General features: G+C 45.2%; 1 protein-coding gene across 6 annotated transcripts in view; it reads left to right on the forward strand.

Annotated features, from left to right (window-relative positions):
• Positions 1-105: 105 nt before the first annotated feature.
• LOC308472183 (monoacylglycerol lipase ABHD6-like) overlaps positions 106-20,310 on the forward strand; it is a 42,386-nt gene continuing 22,181 nt past the window's right edge. Inside the window, exon 1 of one of the 6 annotated variants that reach the window (XM_080996838.1) lies at positions 106-291. The gene's annotated coding sequence lies outside the window, so the exon portion shown is untranslated. The other 5 variants (XM_080996835.1, XM_080996836.1, XM_080996837.1 and 2 more) reach the window with 5 other exon arrangements.

The following is a 20,310-nucleotide window of genomic DNA, read 5'->3' on the forward strand; positions in this document are numbered from 1 at the left end:
GAAATAGACCAGGCGTGGTTTGAGGTCATTAGCTCAACTCATATTTACTTTCCTGGGTTAATGTGAAGTGTTGGCAGGTATGCCAGAACATCCCAGGTTGTCAAAGTGCTAGGTGTCGTTTTACAGTGCAAACACGCACACAGGGTTGTAACTGCAGCTGGCAACATGGCCTTTGAGCTGAGGAATTGTGTCCAGCAGGTGGCAGGGTTTATAATTGCTTACTCAGTCATCTGAGTCTTTTAGAAAACCCCAGGATTATCAGGCAGCACAGGAAGGGTACTTTGCACTCAGGTGAGTGAAAAGCAAGATTTTGTGTTTGTTTTCTAAACTTCAGGATCCAATTGTGAAACACAGTTTAGATCAATGGCATGGATTCCATAGTCCAGTCAGAGGGGAACTGAATATTTTTTGGGCCTCAACACAAGTGAAGGATCCTAGGAGAACGCTGGATTCGGCAGCAAAAAGTTTGTTACAGCAGTCCTATGAATGTCTACTCAGAGGTAAGTCCTACTGAATTCACTCGGGCTTACTTTCAGGTAAAGTGGCTTTGGATCACAGCCATACTATTTCACTCTGGCACAGGGAGCTGGTTTGTCCCCCTGCAGCCAAGCAGCAGTGATCAGTATGGCAGTGTGAGGTGCAAATGGGAATATGCAATGTAGCTAGCAAGAGGTCTGAAAGCTAGCATAGAACTGCTTTGAAGAAAGGCTGTGTAAACAGATACCGTATATCTCATTAGAAGCTACTTGAATCCAGGCAGAGCTGTCTAGCTGCATCCTTGCTTGTCTCATCGTTAACTGTGACATCTGGAGCCTCTGATTGCACCAAAACAGCTGCAAATAAGGCGATAGGACAAAATACCAAGGCTAGTTAACATAGCTGGATTTGAGGGGAAACAAGCAGCAGTGTGGGTGACGAAGTAATTTTAGGGCATGGACTTAATGGTCTTATCCTCTGCACTCTGTTTAGATTGCAGTGTGTATTACTTCAGTTGTGAGACACTCACTTCACATAACTCTTCCTTGCTGGTCTCCCTGCAGTCATTTCATGCTTTACAATCGTTTTACATTCCTGATACATTAGGGCAACAAATGAACAAAAAGCAGTTTGCTAACCCTGATCAGAAAGAAACACTGCAGGCGCCTGCACTTTTGCAGTTTAAATGCCCTCAAATTATAGCAAATTTGTTTAGGGAAGCTTTTAATGTTTGATATATTACTGTATTTTAATATTTTTTTGGAAGCCGCCCAGAGTGGCTGGGGAAGCCCAGCCAGATGGGTGGGGTATAAATAATAAATTCTTTTTCTTCTTCTTCTTATTATAGCACAATCACATATTTGGGTACAAAATGGTAACTTCTACTGCTCTAGTGCTCAATACATTTCTTTGGAAAGAAGCACTATTTTGTTGTAGAAAAGGATAATATACATTTAAAATAAACATAATACATGGACATCTGAAACCATGTACATGTCTAGCCAGCCACACTGGGCTAAAAAGTCAAGGAAGGAAGGAGAGATACTGTGGTGACCTGCCCCAATCCTCCTCCTTCTCCTCCTTCTTCTTTATTGAATTTATATACCACCCTATACCCGGAGGTCTCAGGGCGGTTCACAGAAAAGATCAACATAAAAAACAATATATATACAACAACCCAATAACATTCCACCCCCTAAAAAGACCCACATTTTAAAAAGGGATAAGATGTCAATCAGATCAACCAAAGGCCTGGTTAAAAAGGAACATTTTTACCTGGCGCCTAAAGGTGTATAATGAAGGTGCCAGGCAAACTTCCCTAGGGAGAGCATCCCACAGACGGGGAGCCACTGCAGAGAAGGCCCATTCTTGTGTTGCCACCCTCCAGACCTCTCGAGGAGGAGACACATGAAAAACGACCTCAGAAGATGATATCAGGGTCCTGGTAGGTTCATATAGAAAGAGGCGGTCCTTGAGCCATTTAAGGCTTTATAGGTCAAAACCAGCACTTTGAATTGAGCCCGGAAACTAATTGGTAGCCAGTGCAGTCAAACCAGTATTGGTGTAATATGATCAAACAGTAGTGCTCTGGTGAGCAGCCTGGTTGCTGAATTCGGCACAAGCTTAAGTTTCTGAACCGTCTTCAGAGACAGCCCTATGTATAACTCATTGCAGTAGTCTAACCTTGAGGTTACCAGAGCATAGGCAACAGTAGTTAGGCTATCTCTGTCCAGATAGGGGCATAGCTGGGCCACCTGAGCCTCGAACGACAGCCAAAGATCCAGGAGTACCCCCAAGCTACAAACCTGCTCCTTCAGAGGAAGTGTAACCCCATCAACAGCAGGCAATCTCCCACCCATCCAGTCTAGAGAACCCCCCGCTAACAGTGCCTCAGTCTTATGTGGATTGAGCTTCAGTTTGTTGGCTCTCATCCAGGCCATTACTGAGGCAAGACACTGGTCCAGCGCTTTTACCGCCGCACCTGCAAATGTAAAGGAGAAATAGAGCTGAGTGTCATCAGCATACTGCTGACAACATACTCTGAATCTCTGGATAACCCCACCCAGCAGTTTCATATATAAATTAACCAACAAGGGGGATAGGATTGAGCCCTGCAGAACCCCACATTGAAGGTTCCATGGGGCTGAAGAGCATTCCCCAAGTAACACCCTCTGGGAACGACCATCCAAGTAGGACTGGAACCGCTGCAAAGCGGTGCCACCCATCCCTAGTTTGGAGAGTCACTCCAGAAGGATACCATGGTCGATGGTATCGAAAGCCGCTGAGAGGTTGAGAAGAATTAACAGGGATGTTTCCCTTGTCTCTCTCTCGACAGAGGTCACCATACAAGGCAACCAAAGCAGTTTCTGTGCCAAAACCAGGCCGATTGAAATGGATCCAGAAAATCAGTTTCTTCCAAAAGCACTTGGATCTGGTCTGCAACCACTTGCTCCAGAACTTTGCCCAGGAAAGGGAGATTAGCAACTGGTCAATAGTTAGTTAGGTTTTCTGAATCCAGGGAAGTATTCTTAAAGAGTGGTTTTACCACTGCCTTCTTCAAACAGGCAGGAACCACCCCCTCTTGTAAGGAGGCATTGATTACCTCCCTGGCCCAGCCAGCTGTTCCCTCTCTGTTGGTTTTTATTAGCCAAGAGGGCAAGGGTCTGGTTGCTCTGACTGATGGTGCAAACAAGGCAAATGTTAGCCTTTAACCTCATTATCTGTCACTTTCTGGGTACTGGTTTGGGAGCCCCTGGAGTTTGGCCTTCAAATCCAGCCCAAGCCACATGTACTGATCTTTGGTAGGCAAGCAAGCCCTGATAAGAAGGAATGACTCTCCGGCAGTTTTATGTATGTAAGTTTATTTTAAAAAAGACACATCCAGAGCACAGCTTCTCGCCTGCTTGCATTTACGATAGTTGGCCAGTCTGAATCTTTGTCCATCCCGCAGCAGGTAGGACGCCAAACTCCCGCCTTTTCCCTCTTGCCCTTCCATTGCCCTCTGATCTTATCCAGTCACCTCGAACGGGGACTGAGAGGCTGGCCTGCCCCCTCCCCACTTCCACTCAACACAGACCGCTGCTTATCTGCTGATTGCCTAGCAACACTCTGGCTGCCTTCCAACTCTTCCTCTTCTTAGAGCTAACAGAATCTTCCCTGGGAAGGGGGGGGGTGTCGAACTGCCCTTTCTCGACTCTGTCAGCCAGCTCTCATCTGCAGAGTCGGTCCCTCGTCCACTTAATTCAATTTCTGAGTCTAACTCTTCCCCTGCACTCTGGGAGTCCATGTTCCTGATACCATACCCCTGGAAGTGATATGGTAGGTTAGCAAACTTATTTGTTAGCAGAAAGGTCCAGACCTTTCCTGGCTTCCTGAATTGGAATATGCACATGGTGCCATATATGGAAATAGCTGACCATTTGCTCTGTGAGTTCTGGAGGGTCATTCACACAAACTCTTGCCTTATTTGAATATAGCAAGAAAAGGTAGTCTTTGTAGTTGAAAAGCGATTGCATGAAACAGACTTGAATGTGGTTCCCATTCTTACATCAGGTAGCACTGAATTCTTATGGGAGCACTTCTAAACACACTTACTAGAGAGAAAGTCCTATTAAATATAGTGGGACTTAACTTATTCTGAATAAACATGTACCGTTTTGCTTGTATGCAACTGAATGGTTGAATTTTTGGACCATGTTACTTAATTTACTGTACTCGGCTACTATACAGGCAGCCCCCACCACCTTATGTGGTTACATTGCAGGACCTTGGGTGCGTAAGTGAAATAAAGTGGGCAGCACCCACTAAAATGTTTCCCCTGCTCTTCAGATCTCTCTCCCTCTCTCCCGCCACACAACTCTCTCTTCAACTACAGTTGAAACTTTGGGGCCAGTTGGAGGCTGAAGGACATGTGGGAAAGTGACTGCTGCTGTTGCTGCTCTACGCTGTGTATCAGCTGTTAGACGGGGAAGCTGAGCAGCCTAAACAAAGGCCCGGTGTACCTCCAGTCTATTTGGGGCTTCCTCCACCCTCACTGACAGTCTCTTTGGGCTCCGGGGAGGCTTCTCATGAGCCATGAGGACTCCCCAGCTCTCCCCAGCATTTCCTAGTATGATTCTATTTGTTTGTTTATTTCCTGGAGCCATGTGAGTAGTACGCAGGTATGTGGGGAGGGGGAAATGCCTGAACTTCACTTCACTAGCTTTACTTTAAATTTACTCCTGTATAATTTAAAGCTTGTAGGTGAACAAACATATTCCTTAAGACAGAGTCAGGAATGATAGCACAAAAGGCAGTCTCTGTCAAACAAGTTATTCCTCTTTTAGGTTTATATAGAACATTGCATAAGGAAGAGCTGGATAATAGGTTCCTTGTGAAAAACGGATCAAAATTCTTTTTGGCAAAGAGACAATTATCTTTCGTCAACTGATGATGCCATTTGCTTACACCATAGTTAATTACACTGGCAACTAATGATGCCAGTTGCTTACACCATAGTTAATTACACCTGGTAACCAAATTATCAGGAGGCTTAAGCCTTTCAACGTTTCTGTATCACTTTCATCAAATGGCTTATTGTCTCTCACACAAAGTTGCATACCTACTTAAAACTAGAAGTAAACATTTGCCAGGTAACATAGTGCTGCCTTGGGGAGATTATGAAACTGGTGGTATGGCCTGCTTTTGTATGGAGTAGCCGGAGGCAGGGCTTCTGCATCTTCGATAGGAATGCAGAACAGGGAGATATAGCAGATGAAGATGTAGCTTGTCAAGCAAACTCCACCTCGTCTACACAACTATTAAAGGTGCAGGAGCCCTATCCCGCCTTTCACCTGGCCACCTTACTTCTGCTCGTGGTTAGTTGGTTTGTTTCACTTCAGAAGTCCTTCAGCTATGGATACAAAAGCTTGAAGCATACACAGGAATGGACTAGCTTTCTGACAACCACAGTTGTCTCCTGAGTGAATGGTGACTGTTGGCAGATGAAGAAAATGTCCACATAGGTTGAAAGCAGGGCAGTAAACAAACAAACAAACAAACAAACAAACAAACAAACAAACAAAAACAAACAAACCACATTCCAAAAGAGATAGTAGATAAATAACCTGTACAGTAGGCCAACCAATTGCTGGGAGAAGGATTTTCCCATCATTCCTGCTTCCCACCATCTTTCACCTCTGTCCCCCCCCCCCCCCATTTTCTTTTTGAAGCAGTGCTGGGAAATGCTGACATAGATAAGAGACCTAGGATGCAGGATAGTGGGACAACAACACCATTGACCATTGATCCTGAATTTGAAGATGCAGTTGGTGTGTTGGAGCTACTTGTTAATGCTATTCTAGGCTGCATGGACAGAAGTATAGTGTCCAGATTAAGGGAAGTAATAATACCACTCTGTTCTGCCTTGGTTAGACTACACCTGGAGTACTGTGTCCAGTTTTGGGCACCACAATTTAAGAAGGATATTGACAAGCTGGAACATGTTCAGAGGAGGGTGACCAAGATGATCAAGGGTCTGGAAACCAAGCCTTATGAGGAACAGTTAAGGGAATTGCATATGTTTAGCCTAGACAAGAGGTGACTGAGAGGACATATGATAGTTGTCTTCAAATATCTAAAGGGCTGTCACTACTGCTACTACTACTATTACTACTACTAATTTATTTCTACCCCGCCCATCTGTCTGGGTTTCCCAGATGGAGCAAGCTTGTTTTTCCCTGTTCTCGAGAAAATCAATGAATTCAGAATAATTTTAATTAGTTTTAAATTACAATCCAATAATAGCCTCATTATAACAATACCAATTTATAATACAATTATTAATACCAATCATTCAAATACCGAATTATATAATTTAGATAAAGTGCCCCCCCCCGCATGCTAGATTTGATGATTTTCTTTATTTCTGCATTCCAAAATCTTATTAATTTCCATTACGTTCCGGTAATAATAATAATCCCCTATACAACAACTGCAATATTAATAATTTCTATTCATGTTGACACTTTAAATGATTTATAAAACTACAAGTGAGGAACTCAAAATATATCCTTGTTTTTCCTGTGTGTGACACATCCTTGCTTTTCCTTTGCCAGCGATCTCCCGCTGTCATGGTGGCTGCCTCCATTAAGGCAGAGCGGAACCAGGAGCCAAGGGAACCAATGAATTCAAGTTCCAAGAAAGGAGATTCTGACTAAGCATCAGGAAGAACTTTCTGACAGAGCTGTTTGACAGTGGAACAGTCAGACTCCCTCAGAAGGCGAAGGCCTCTCCTTCCTTGGAAGTTTTTAAGCAGAGGTTGGATGGCCATCTATCCTGGATGGTTTAAGATTCCTGCATTGCAGGGAGCTGGACCAGATGACCCTCGGTGCCCCTTCCACTGCCACAAATCTATGATTCTATGACATTCACAGTGCCTGTGGAAACAGGGCCACATCCCACCAAGCTGGGGCCATGCTGGGGATGCAGCCAACATGAAACATAGATAAGGAAGTATCTGGCCTGCAGGCCAAGGAGGGGGCATGGCCATCTTGTTGCCCTGCCCCTTGCATATCAGACAGGTGCCTGTTCTATTGTCCTTTTGGCATCTGTTGAAGACTTTCCTCTTTCCACAAGCCTTCCAAATAGATGTTGGTGTTGGGTTTTTTTAAGCTCCAGTTGGTATCTCTACTGGATTTGAAATTGTCTGTGTGTGTGCACGCGCGCACAATTCTTTTAAACTATTTTTCCAATTACTTTTATTGTACAGTGGTACCTCGGGTTAAGTACTTAATTCGTTCCGGAGGTCCGTTCTTAACCTGAAACTGTTCTTAACCTGAAGCACCACTTTAGCTAATGGGGTCCCCTGCTGCCGCTGTGCCGCCGGAGCACAATTTCTGTTCTTATCCTGAAGCAAAGCTCTTAACCTGAAGCACAATTTCTGGGTTAGCAGAGTCTGTAACCTGAAGTGTATGTAACCTGAAGTGTATGTAACCTGAAGCGTATGTAACCCGAGGTACCACTGTAGTGTGAAATTACTTTGAAGTGCTTTAGGAAAAGTGATTCCTAAACAGATAAAAACAATGCCCCAACATGCAAGACACCAAGAAAATTAGACAGTATTCACCCACTGCTAATCTGTAATCTGTTAAGCCTGTTTTGAAGAAGTTGCTTTAGCAAATAAGCCAAATATATCCCTCATGCTCCCATTTTTCCTTGCACCTGAACAGGGAGTTCCCTTTGCTGTGAAAACAAGTGTTCACTGCACTAGAAAAAGCTATTTATTAGTGTCAGGCTTTTCAGAGTGTAACTAACCTTTACTTAGTTTGAAGTGATCCCATTTTGATACATCCTTATATTCTTTAAACATTATTTTATCAACGACTATGGAAAGTTCTATAAAGACCCAGTTAAACTTTGACCCATGGATTTCCTTTATTGGCTGTTAGCATTATCTTTAATAAATCATTCCAATGGTTAGTTCAGGTACTTCAAACAGCCCCAATACAGTGAAGACTGATAAGACATTTTCAAATTGATGGTGGTGGTTTTCATGCTTTCTAAATGAGATCTTGAAAAGCCGGGCTTGATGGTAGATGTTTTTATAGTGGAGTAGCCTGAAAATCTGAGCAAGGAAGGTATATATTGGCTAACGTCAGTGACAGCACAAACGCATCTCCTCCCTAGGCAATTCTGCATCATTAAACAAATTAAAAACCTGGGTGGAGGTTTTGTGCAGGATAAAGTATTAATATTAAAACCAGCAAAACTGGTTGCTACATGGCAAGATTACCGTACTTATCTATGAAATGCCAAAGAATTCAACATCTATCATGGGTTAATAGCTTCAAAGCTAAGAGACCAGCTCACACCTACATATTCAACAAGGTCGTCACAGTGAACAAGGCAGATTTTGTTAACGTAAGTAATTCTGGCAGGAAAGGGAGTGGAAACAGAACTGCCAATACTGTATAATAATGCTATTATGCATATCTAAAGTGCAACTGGACTTGAAACTCTGTATACAATTCTTGTCACAGTAACTCAGAAAAGGATATTGTAGAACTGGGAAAGGTACATAAAAGGACAATCAAAATAACCAAGGAGCTGGGGCAACTTTCTTGTGAAGAAAGGTTACAATATTTGCAGTATTGAGTTTAGAGTAAAGGTGAGTAGTGGGGACATTATTTAGATGTGTACAATTATGCATGATATGGAGAAAGTAGATGGGTTTTCTTTTTTCTCCCTTCCTCGTAGTATTAGAACCCAGGGCTACCCAAAGAAGCTGAATTTGGAAGATCCACAGGACAGGCAAAAGGAGGTACTATTTCAGCCAGCTCACAATTAGAATTATGGCATTTGTTCTCCACGAGATGTAGTGTTGACCACCAACCTGGATGACTTTTTGAAGGTGTTAATATGAATTCATGGTGGATAAGGCTATCAGTGGCTACTAGTCATTATGGCTATGTACTACCTCTAGTATTGGAGGTGGTATACCTCAGAATACCAGTTGGTGGGGATCCAATGTGGTTGGCCACTGTGAGAAGGGCTGCTGGAGGAGGGAGGTCATTGTCCTGACCCAGCAGGACTCTTCTTATGTTCTTCAGACCCTATGTTGGAGGTAACAGTGCTTCAGAATACCAGTTTCTGGAAACCACGGGAAGGCAGAGTGCGCTTGAATCCTGCTTGTGGGTTTTCCACAGGCAACTGGTTGGCTGCTTTGAAAACAGGAAGCTGGGCTAGATGGGCTGTTGGCATCATCCAGCAGCCCTTCTTCTGTTCTTACAGTTGTCTGGAAGAGACGATGTATGTGAAGTACTGTGCATTGCCATCTAAAGTGTCAATGCACCCAGGGTCTAAAAGTGCCAAAGTGCACCCCAAGGGCACCTTACAGAAGTCTGTATTATATTTTACTGTTTGTATAATAGGCAAGCCCAGGGCTTTCTCTTTTTTTTAGCCAGAGCTCACAGGACCTCAGCTCTGTCACTTCTCAGGTAGGTGCCATTGCCATTCTAAGAGAACAAGAGAGAAGTTCGTGGTGAGCCCTGGCACCTCATTTTCTAGAAAAATAGGACTGCACAAGCCTATATTATAATATTGTATCACTTTTCAGCGCAGGAAAACAGCAGCACATAAATGCTTCTAATACACCCCATATGAATGAATGAATGAATTTATTAATACGGTCACAGACCAGCGCACAACATCACAGATCATAAAAAATATATATCCAAAATACAGATGACAATATGAGTATAACAAGCATTTAAATATAAAAAATTAAAATTAATACACCCCATATAACAACTGCGTTTTGGGGGCTGGGTTTTCTGAAGAAGGAAAAAGCACCTTTTGGTGCGAAATGAAAAAATTTTAGCTCCGTTTTATCGTTTGCATAGGGATGAGGGGGGAAAGCATTGCTCGGGATGGGGCGGCGTGGAGGCATCCCCAAAGGTGCCAGCGTGAAAGTGCCGCTTAATTTGAGCCAAAGGCGAATCTCTCCGCGACTCTACACTAATTTTGGGTCGCATCCCAAGAATCCAGTAAGTGCAGAACGCGGCGGGCCGATCCTTCGCCGCTTTTATTCCCCATCTCCGTCCCTCGTCTGGCGCGGGCGAGCGCAAAGCCGCCTGGGTGGCCTCGGCCTGCCTTGTCGTTGCGAGGAGGCGGGGAAGGGCCTTCCGTTGAGCCAACCCCTTTTCTGTCGGAGGGTGGGGAATCACGCGCGGCCCTTGCCTTTAAGGTTCAATCGACAGAAAAGAAAGGGGGTGGTGGCCAAAGGCGCCGGCCGGCCGAGCCGAGGTGGTGGTGGTGGTGGTGGTGGTGCTGGGGCGCTGCGCGCGCGCGCGCCGATTCCCGGGGTTGGAACCCGCCCCCCCCCCCCCGCGCAGCCGAAGAAGCAGGTGCAGCCAGGCGAGCGAGCTGGTGCGGCGCAAGGTGGGGGTGGGGGGTTTGCATCGCAGAGCGGCTGGGCGCCGGGGAAGGGGAGAGGGAGGAGGGCAAGCCGGTGGGGAGAGGGGCTGGGAGGTTAACAGGCCGGCGGGGGAGCGGGGAGAGAAGACGGCCTCTGCTGCTGCTGCTGCTTGCTGCGATGGAGTGAGGAATGCAAGGCAGGCGAGCGAGGGCAGCCGGAGGAAGGCGCTGCGGCATCGCTTGCGTACGGTGCTCCTCCTGCGCGGCTCGCCCCCAGGCGCCGGCCGGTGGCGCATCGGGGACCGTGCGACGAGCGGAGGGCCCTGCTGTGTCACGAGGTTGGCAGCGGGGGTCGGACTCCGGAGGGCCCGGCCGGTGTGGCCCAAGGGCGCGCTTGCACAGGCATCCCTGACTTGGATGCTGGCCAGTGCAGCGAAGGCAGCCGGGCGGGCGGGCGAGGGAGGGAGGGAGGATGCTTCCCCGGCTAAAATAAATGCCCAGGCCCGACTATCCTCCTCGCTCGTTCTTTAGGCCGGGCAGCCCCCTCTCCTCCGCCGACTGACCGACCACGCGTAATGTATGGGTCGAACGATCCTCCGGTTTGCGTCCCCTCTGCGAGCGGACGTTTTTGCTGTGTCAGCCCAGGAAGCGATGTCGCTTCTGGCGCATTCACACGGTCGCTTGGCACGTCGGCTAGGATCCTCCTCAGGGAGCCAGCCCCCGTTGGACACGGCGGCACTCGCAAGACTTCTCGTATCGGGCTGAACGGCTCCAAATCCCTCTGTAAATTCCCCAGGGAATCGGGCACCTTCTCCGTTACTCCGTCGAAGGGACGCTCGCCTCTCCTTTGTTTCTCGGTTTGTTGCTGTCTGTGCTCGGAGTGGCAGCTGTAATCTGCTTTAGTGCTCGGAGGACAGAATCAGGTGCTGATAATCGGTGGTTATTCCGGATTACTGGAAGATAGGTGTGTGTGATCTGATCTCATGAAGGACCCCTGGTGACCCGCTTCTTTCCCCATGTCTGTAATGTCAGTGTAAAAGGTGCACTGGTAGTAGAAAGTCGGTTCGTTTCTTCGTCGTCTTCTTTTTTTAAAAAGGCTTTCTTCAGCTTCTTATCCTGCCCTGCCATCCATCTGGCATGCGAAAAGCATCTGAAGCGTGCCTAGCTCTGTCAAAGGACTTGGCATGTGTTTTGTGGACAGCTGAACCAAAGGGCAATAACACCTGGTATGTGGTACATTTCTGGTATAGAGAAAATGGAGACTATACAAAGTCCTTAATATTTGATTTTGCTATCTTTTAGGTAGGAGACCCTCCAGGTTGCTATGTAGAAATCTGATGGGGATAAATGAAAGTTTGTTTTTGCATTTAACCAGTAATGTGGGTCCCCCCCACCCCACCCCATGCAAATAGCTGTGGTGGTGGAGGACTGTGGTGGGAAGGATTGGGACCTTGCAGGCAGGCCTGAAAGGTTTAATCCCCACTAGCCATTGTCATGACATTGCCGTGAAATTTTGTGATGAAGGGTGGTTGAGAACTATTTCATATAAATCACATGTAAGAATCCTCTCCCTCACTGGTGTAGCTATTTGCATTGAGACAAAAATTCCCATCTGGTGCCAGTGTTCTTTAGGTTGCATGAATTCCAACCCCCCCAATTCTGTTTCCTTATAGAGTGGTACCTCGGGTTACATACGCTTCAGGTTACATACGCTTCAGGTTACAGACTCCGCTAACCCAGAAATATTACCTCGGGTTAAGAACTTTGCTTCAGGATGAGAATAGAAATCGTGCTCTGGCGGCACGGCGGCAGCAGGAGGCCCCATTAGCTAAAGTGGTACCTCAGGTTAAGAACAGTTTCAGGTTAAGAATGGACCTCCAGAACGAATTAACCCGAGGTACCACTGTAATATGGTTCTTCCAGTGGCAAAATATCGGAGAGGCAGTGAAGCTGATTTTCGGCATACACCAATTATGCCACCGCTGCTGCTGATAGTAACCAGGGATTGTGAGAGTAACCAGGCAGCGTGCCCCTGAATACTGATTGCTAGGAAACACCAGTGGGGAGAGAAACTGTTGCGCTCATGTCCCGCCACTGTGGCCAGCAGACCACAAGTAGAAAGCAGCTACCTTGCCAAAAGATGCCTCCAGAGCAAATGGCTCTGGGTGGTGCCAGCCAGGAATCCATGCCACATATGATAGCTGAAGGGGGAAAGGAACCTCCCAGTGCCAACGCAAGGCAATTGCTGCATGGGGCAAAGGACAATGCAGTGTCTCCCTATAGAAGCTGAGCAGCTAGCCATTGATTCTTACTTCAACATTTATGGTGGGACAGCACCCTCCATGTAATTGAGGGCATCTGTCTAGCTTGGGGGTGGGGACAGGACACACTGCATGATGCACACATTTTGTTGTTGTTGTCCTCTAACAGGAGAATGGCTTAGAAGGAGTGACTGGCACTGCTGCCCCCTGCATCCCAGAATCTACTGCCTGAGGTGACCTGTGCCTGACGATAGAGCCGGCCTTTATATCTTCCTAGGCTCAGATGTGAACTTTGATATATGCCAGGCCTAACGCAGATATGTCTGGAATTCTTATGGCACAGTGGAGGATGCCACATTTGCTACCCTGATCTAGCCTTTTAGCTGTGAAAGTGCCACAATTTCAGCCCAGCGTTCTAATATGAAAGCAGTAAAATAATGTACTTTCTTGCACTGCCCCCCTTTTTATTAATACTTTAAGAACGTTCTATTCTGAAGCCATGACTGGAGGGCAGGAAGGTTTTGCCGCTTGATGCTTTGAGACTTTAATGGAGGACCACGCCAGTCCCGAGAAGACTAGAGGAAATATTGGATGCGGCCGAGAAAGCTTAATATGTCAGGGAGGATTTGTTTGGTTATATGTTGCTCACTGCACTGTGCAAAGAGGACTGTGACGTACAGCTTCGTTTTTGCAGAAGGGAAGAGAGACTATTAATCAGATGGGTGTCGAGCCAAGAAGCATGCACTTAATTTTTGAAACAATGTACTCTAAAAAAAATAAATAGAAAAGAAAGAAAAATGGATTGATTTATCTAAAAATGTTGCAGGACTGGAAAAGACCCCTTTGCAGTCATAGTAGACGAAGCCAGGCTTATCTGGCAAAGGATGAGGTGGCTTTTTATAGTCAGAAACTTGTTAACAATCAAGGAGCCAGAGATTAATCCACATGATTTCCTTATACAGTGGTACCTCAGGTTACAAACACTTCGGGTTACAAACGCTTCAGGTTACAAACTCCGCTAACCTAGAAGTAGTACCTCGGGTTACGAACTTTGCCCCAGGATGAGAACGGAAATTGCGTGCCGGTGGCACGGCAGCAGTGGGAGGCCCCTTTAGTGAAAGTTTGCCTCAGGTTAAGAACGGTTTCGGGTTAAGAACGGACCTCTAGAACGAATTAAGTTCGTAACCCAAGGTACCACTGTAATAGCATTTCACCAACAGGAAGCCAGAGGAGACAACATCCAATTCCAGGAGTGCTTTATTTATTATTATTACATATTTTATATCACCTTCCCCCCACAAGGAGCTCAAAGTGGTGCCCATGGTTCTCCTTTTCCCACTTTATCTTCACAACAGTTTTACGAGGTAGGTTGATCTGAGAGACTGTGATTGGCCCAAGGTCACTCAGTGAGCTACCATATCTGAAGTTGCACAGTCTTCTATATGCCTCAAGTTTCTCTGAGAAAGGCAAAACAAAACAAAACAAATTTCTTGTACAAAATTCATTCCCAAATCTACATGTTAGTAGCTAGAAATACAAACCTAAGTTGAAAACGCTGAGTTAACATCTGAAGGATTCATATTTTAAGTTTAGATCATTAATAATTATTCCATTTATATACACCATCCTTCCTCTTAAAGGATCCCAGTGCTGTACACAATGTAAATAATAGTGCTGGAGAGCTCGGTCGGTAGAGCATGTGACTCTTAATATCAGGGCCGTGGGTTCAAGCCCCACGTTGGGCAAAAGATTCCTGCATTGCAGAGCGTTGGACTAGATGACCCTCGTGGTCCTGTCCAACTCTACAATTCTACAATCAGTTGTTAGAATATGTAAAAATTACAGTGCTAAAAACAAATACGGCAAAATAAGCCTCATAATAAGAACATAGGAAGCTACTTTGTTGTGAGTCAGACCCTTGGCTCATCTCACCCAGTGGCAGTAATGATGGCTACCTGGCAGTGGCCCTCCAGGAATTCAAGTTGGAGATCTCTGCCAGCCTTACCTGGAAATGCCTGAGGGTTGAGCCAGGAACCTTCTGAATGCACAGCATGTGCTCTGCCGCTGAGCTATAAGAAGAGAACAGTTGAATTCCAGAGCCAATGTCTGCCCCAAATGCCTTGTGAGAAGCTTTCTGTAAAAAAAGATTAAAAGGTTGCATGCTTAAATTTCAGGTTAAGCAGTAGGGGACCCAGGTGAGAAAAGAGGACAGGGCTCCGGCACTTTTAAGGCTTGTGTAGATAAAGAAATTTCAGCAGGGTGTAGGTGGCTATTTGAAAGGTCCCGGGAGATGAAGGAATTACTAGAGGATTGGGATTTCCAATTATTCCTTGGCTCTTACTCCTGTGGGTAGGATTGCCAGCTACTTGGGGAGAGGGGGAAACCTGCTGTGGCCTCCTCATGCGCCTTTAAAAGCATTAAAAGCGGCTTGAGTTGCAGAGAACCAGCAAGATAAGCGTGAGCGCTTGCTACGTGCTGCAGATCAAATGGTTGTTGGAAGCCCAGCTACTCACATCAAGACCTGCCAACTGGTGGAAATGTTTTGAACACACCTCTAAGGGAGTCTCTGGTTTAAATTGGACTAGGACTGTGCACAGGGATAAATCTTTTTCATAGAAAGGTTTTAGGGAGGACAGTCAGATCTTTGCTAAATAGGAAGATAAGTAAACTGGTATGTTGTAACTGCTTGTTGTAAGGTTGCATGAAGGACATCAGTTAGATTTGATAGTGGATGCCAGAGGATGGGGTTAGGTGTAAGCCATGAAATGGCAAAGTTTGCAGCTGTCACCAAATTATTTAAGGTGGTAAAAAAAAGAAAAAGGGACAGCAAGGATTATGGCTCATGGTGCAGTCGGTAGAGCATGAGGCTCTTAATCTTGGGATTATAGGTTTGAGCCCAATGTTGGGCAAAAGATTCCTGCATTGCAGGCCATTGGACTAGATGACCCTTGTGGTCCCTTCCAACTTTACAGTTCTAAGGAGGTCACAAATGATTGTTCCAAACCAGAGGAAAGGATGTTAAAATGGCAAATGTGAGTCAGTGTAAGCAAATGTAAAGTGATGCACATGGGGGGGGGGATTAAATCTGAACTTTGCATATATGCTGATGGGATCTGAGCTGGCAGCAACTGACCAGGAAAGAGTTCTTTGGGTTGTGGTAGGTGGCTCAAGGAAAACATTGGCCCTATGTGTGGCTGCAGTGAAAAAAGTGAACTCTTATATTGGAGATCATTAGGAAAATAGTTGAAAATAAATCTGCCAATGTCACGATGCCCTTATACAAATCTGTGGTGCAACAGTGCTTGGAATATGTGACCATTTCTCATCACTGTACTTCGAGAATAATACTGCACAGCTTGAAAAAGGTGTAGAAAGGAGCTTCTCTGAGGATATCATAGAATAGCGGTAGGCAACCTAAGGCCTGGGGGCTGGATGCAGCCCAATCGCCTTCTCAATCTGGCCCATGGACGGTCCAGGAATCAGCGTGTTTTTACATGAGTAGAACGTGTCCTTTTATTTAAAATGCATCTCTGGGTTATTTGTGGGGTACAGGAATTCGTTCATTATTTTTCAAAATATAGTCTGGCCCACCACATGGTCTGAGGGACGGTGGACTGGCCCATGGCTGAAAAAGGTTGCTGACCCCTGTCATAGAATCTTAGAGCTGGAAGGTACACAAGGGTCATCTTGTCCAACCCCCTGCAATGCAAGAATCTCGGCTAAAGCATCCATGACAGATGGCCATCTAACCTTTGCTTAAAAAACTGTAAAGATGGAGAGTCCACCACCTCTCGTGGGAATCTGTTCCACTGCCAAACAGCTCTTACTGTCTGAAAGTTTTTCCAAATGTTTAGTCGGAATCTCCTTTCTTGTAACTTGAAGCCATTGGTTCAAGTCCTACCCCCCAGATCAGCAGAAAACGAGCATGTCCCCTCTTCCCTTTAGATATTTGAAGATAGCTATCATATCTCCTCTCAGTCTCCTCTTTTCCAGGCTTAACATACCCGGCTCCTTCAAGTGGTCCTTGTAAGGCTTAGTTTCCAGACCCTTAATTATCTTGGTTGCCCTCCTCTGCACACGTTCCAGCCTGTCAACAGCCTTCTTAAATTGTGGTGCCCAGAATTCGACACAATATTCCAGATGTGGTCTGACCAAGGTTCTATTACTTCCTTTGAAGTTCCCTTGGACACTACACTTCTATTGATGCAGCCTAGAATAGCATTAGCTTCTTTTCCTGCTACGTCGCATCTGCTGACTCATATTAAGCTTGTGGTCCACCAAGACCCCTAGATCCTTTTCACGGACCAGGGATTGCCATGTGCCACTTAGTTACATCACTTGAGCTTCTGTACTCCAAGTCTTAAAGGCCATACTTTTGGGGGGAAGGTGTTCAACTGAACCTGTCATGTAAGAAGAATGGTTTGGGGCCTTCATAATTAGAAGATAGCAGTTGGGCGGGAAACATGTTGTCAATAAAAGTAATTATTAGTAAATAGGGGGAAAGCCCTGGTTTATTGATACCTGCAATTTGCTATGCTTGCCAAGTCTTCATTCCAATACTTTTTCAAAAGTTGACATTTCTCTGAACTGCAGATTGTAGGATTTGTCTTGAAGTTTTTCCTGTTGATCTACTCTGTTCCAGAAAATGCTTGTTAGTTATATGCTCGTAAAATCTACTTGCATACCTAACTTAAAGCTTTGCTAATATCCAGTGTGCTTCATATGCTGGTTTATAACAGGGATGTGAAACCTGTGACCCTCCAGATGTTGAACGTCTACTATCATCATCCATAGACCATTGGCCATGCTGGCTGGGCTGCTGGGAACTGGACTTCAGCAGCATCTGGTGCCCTACATGTGTTCCACTCTTGATTTGTAAAGCTGGAAATGTGCATGAACATGTGGAAAAGATCTGCCCAGTACAGATCTAGATCTTCCTGTAACTTTATGGCTGCTTCTCCTCAATACACTTTCTTTGGGTCTGAAGTTTCTTCCGTGATCCTGTTCATCTCCTGTAACATCCCTGCTTTACTCTCTCTGAGCAAGACAGGCAGTTACCTGCAGTTATCGCAACTGCAAGCATTTTAATCTGGCCTGCTGTCCCAGCATTTCTGGATGCTGCCATTTATCTTCAGTTTGCTGAACATCCCTTGAAGAAATTTGCTGTGTAGATTATGTAATGCATCCTGAGAGAGAGAAGGGGGGGGGGAGGTGCACTGAACAAGAATCTGCTGACTGCAATGAAAAATACTCTGCACTTATTGGTCAGAGTTGTAGAATTATGTACCTTGGTGCTCGTAGATTGAAGAAAATTTTGGTAAAAGAAGTGAGAAGAGGAAACATTCAGAGGAATCATCAGGGAGGCAATAGCTGAGTTCTGCCCATCACAAGTTAGATGCATCTCCTGTGTGTGTACATGGTGCCTTCAGAATGTATTCTGAGTTGAGGCTACTTTCAGGTGTGAAATGTATTATACCTCATTTAGCTATCTCTGATCTGTTACTATGTATTCCCCATTTCTGAGCAGTGAGATGCTTGTAGCCTTTGCTCCATTTGGAAATATCCACACAGTGGCAAAGTAGAAGCAAGCAGTTGCCTATAAAGTATATGCAGGCAAGCAGATCTACTCGTCCTGTACCAGATTTCCAGAGAGAAAGAGAGAAGATTCTGCACTTTAATATGCTTCACTTTCAGGCAATCCTTAATTCTCAGTCTCCTAGTTTCCACTCCTCATTCAAACTGCAAACTAGTTTCAAAGTGCTTTTCTGTTGCTTCCCCAGAGCTGGAGTGCTCACTTCCTGAAGAGGAATTCCCACAAACTAGTTACAGATGGGTAGCCGTGTTGGTCTGCCATAGTCGAAATAAAAAAATTCCTTCCTGTAGCACCTTAAAGACCAACTAAGTTAGTTCTTGGTATAAGCTTTCGTGTGCATGCATCTGTGTATCTGAAGAAGTGTGCATGCACACGAAAGCTTATACCAAGAACTAACTTAGTTGGTCTTTAAGGTGCTACAGGAAGGAATTTTTTTATTCCCACAAACTAGGAAGGGTTAGCATTGTTTTGTTCCTGTCTATTGCAACTCTCCAGTTGGCCATTCATAGTGATCAGGATGTCTCAACTTGTCACACCCTCTGTATAGTACATTCAGCACTCCTGGATGCTGCTTGCATCAGACAGAGATATGGTTTTGATAAAAAGATGAGCTGGCATGGTTAGCTGTTGGCTTGTGTGGTAAGGGTTGCACCAATTGTTTTCTGAGTCTTTTTTGTGTTTCCAGCTCATAAAAGCTGCCCTAGTATCCTTAACATAAATCTAGAGGGAATTTTATTTCAGAATAAGAAACTTCAATGTGTCCAGAGGGAGATTGTTTGAAGAAAATGTCTGACATTTCTGTGTTTCCTTAATCAGTTCTGATTAATAATACTTGAGTAAGCAGCATTGTGTATTTAATTTCCAGATGCTTCATTGAAATTGTGATTGAGAATATTCACATTGTGAATATTCACACTGTGAATTGCATTTTTATATAAAATGTGCTTGTAGGTTTGGGGCCTTATTTATGCTCTGGGGAAGATATTTTAGGAATGCAGCTTTATGCGATCTCTGTGGTGGAGAAAGCGACACTTGTTGAATTTCCGCTTGTGATGTAGTATTTAAATTGTGGGTAGAGAACCCACTGCCCTTCCAGGTGGGGTTGGACTCCATCTCCCATCAGTGCCAGAGAACATGGTCAATGGTCATACAAAATCAGTTCAGCAAAATCTGGAGCGCATCTGGGTGGGAAAGGCTGCTCTAGGAAATTCTTTGTGAACTGGGGCAAAATGTATGCGAATAGAATCATAGAATCATAGAGTTGGAAGACACCACAAGGGCCATCGAGTCCAACCCCCTGCCAAGCAGGAAACACCATCAGAGCACTCCTGACATATGGTTGTCAAGCCTCTGCTTAAAGACCTCCAAAGAAGGAGACTCCACCACACTCCTTGGCAGCAAATTCCACTGTTGAACAGCTCTTACTGTCAGGAAGTTCTTCCTAATGTTTAGGTGGAATCTTCTTTCTTGTAGTTTGGATCCATTGCTCTGTGTTCGCTTCTCTGGAGCAGCAGAAAACAACCTTTCTCCCTCCTCTATGTGACATCCTTTTATATATTTGAACATGGCTATCATATCACCCCTTAACCTCCTCTTCTCCAGGCTAAACATGCCCAGCTCTCTTAGCCGTTCCTCATAAGGCATCGTTTCCAGGCCTTTGACCATTTTGGTTGCCCTCCTCTGGACACGTTCCAGTTTGTCAGTGTCCTTCTTGAACTGTGGTGCCCAGAACTGGACACAGTACTCCAGGTGAGGTCTGACCAGAGCAGAATACAGTGGCACTATTACTTCCCTTGATCTAGATGCTATACTCCTATTGATGCAGCCCAGAATTGCATTGGCTTTTTTAGCTGCTGCGTCACACTGTTGGCTCATGTCAAGTTTGTGGTCAACCAAGACTCCTAGATCCTTTTCACATGTACTGCTCTCAAGCCAGGTGTCCCCCATCTTGTATTTGTGCCTCTCATTTTTTTTGCCCAAGTGCAATACTTTACATTTCTCCCTGTTAAAATTCATCTTGTTTGTTTTGGCCCAGTTCTCTAATCTGTCAAGGTCGTTTTGAAGTGTGATCCTGTCCTCTGGGGT

The sequence above is a fragment of the Podarcis pityusensis genome (assembly GCF_964106645.2).
Source record: "Podarcis pityusensis genome assembly, chromosome: 2".
NCBI classification, from domain to species: domain Eukaryota; kingdom Metazoa; phylum Chordata; class Lepidosauria; order Squamata; family Lacertidae; genus Podarcis; species Podarcis pityusensis.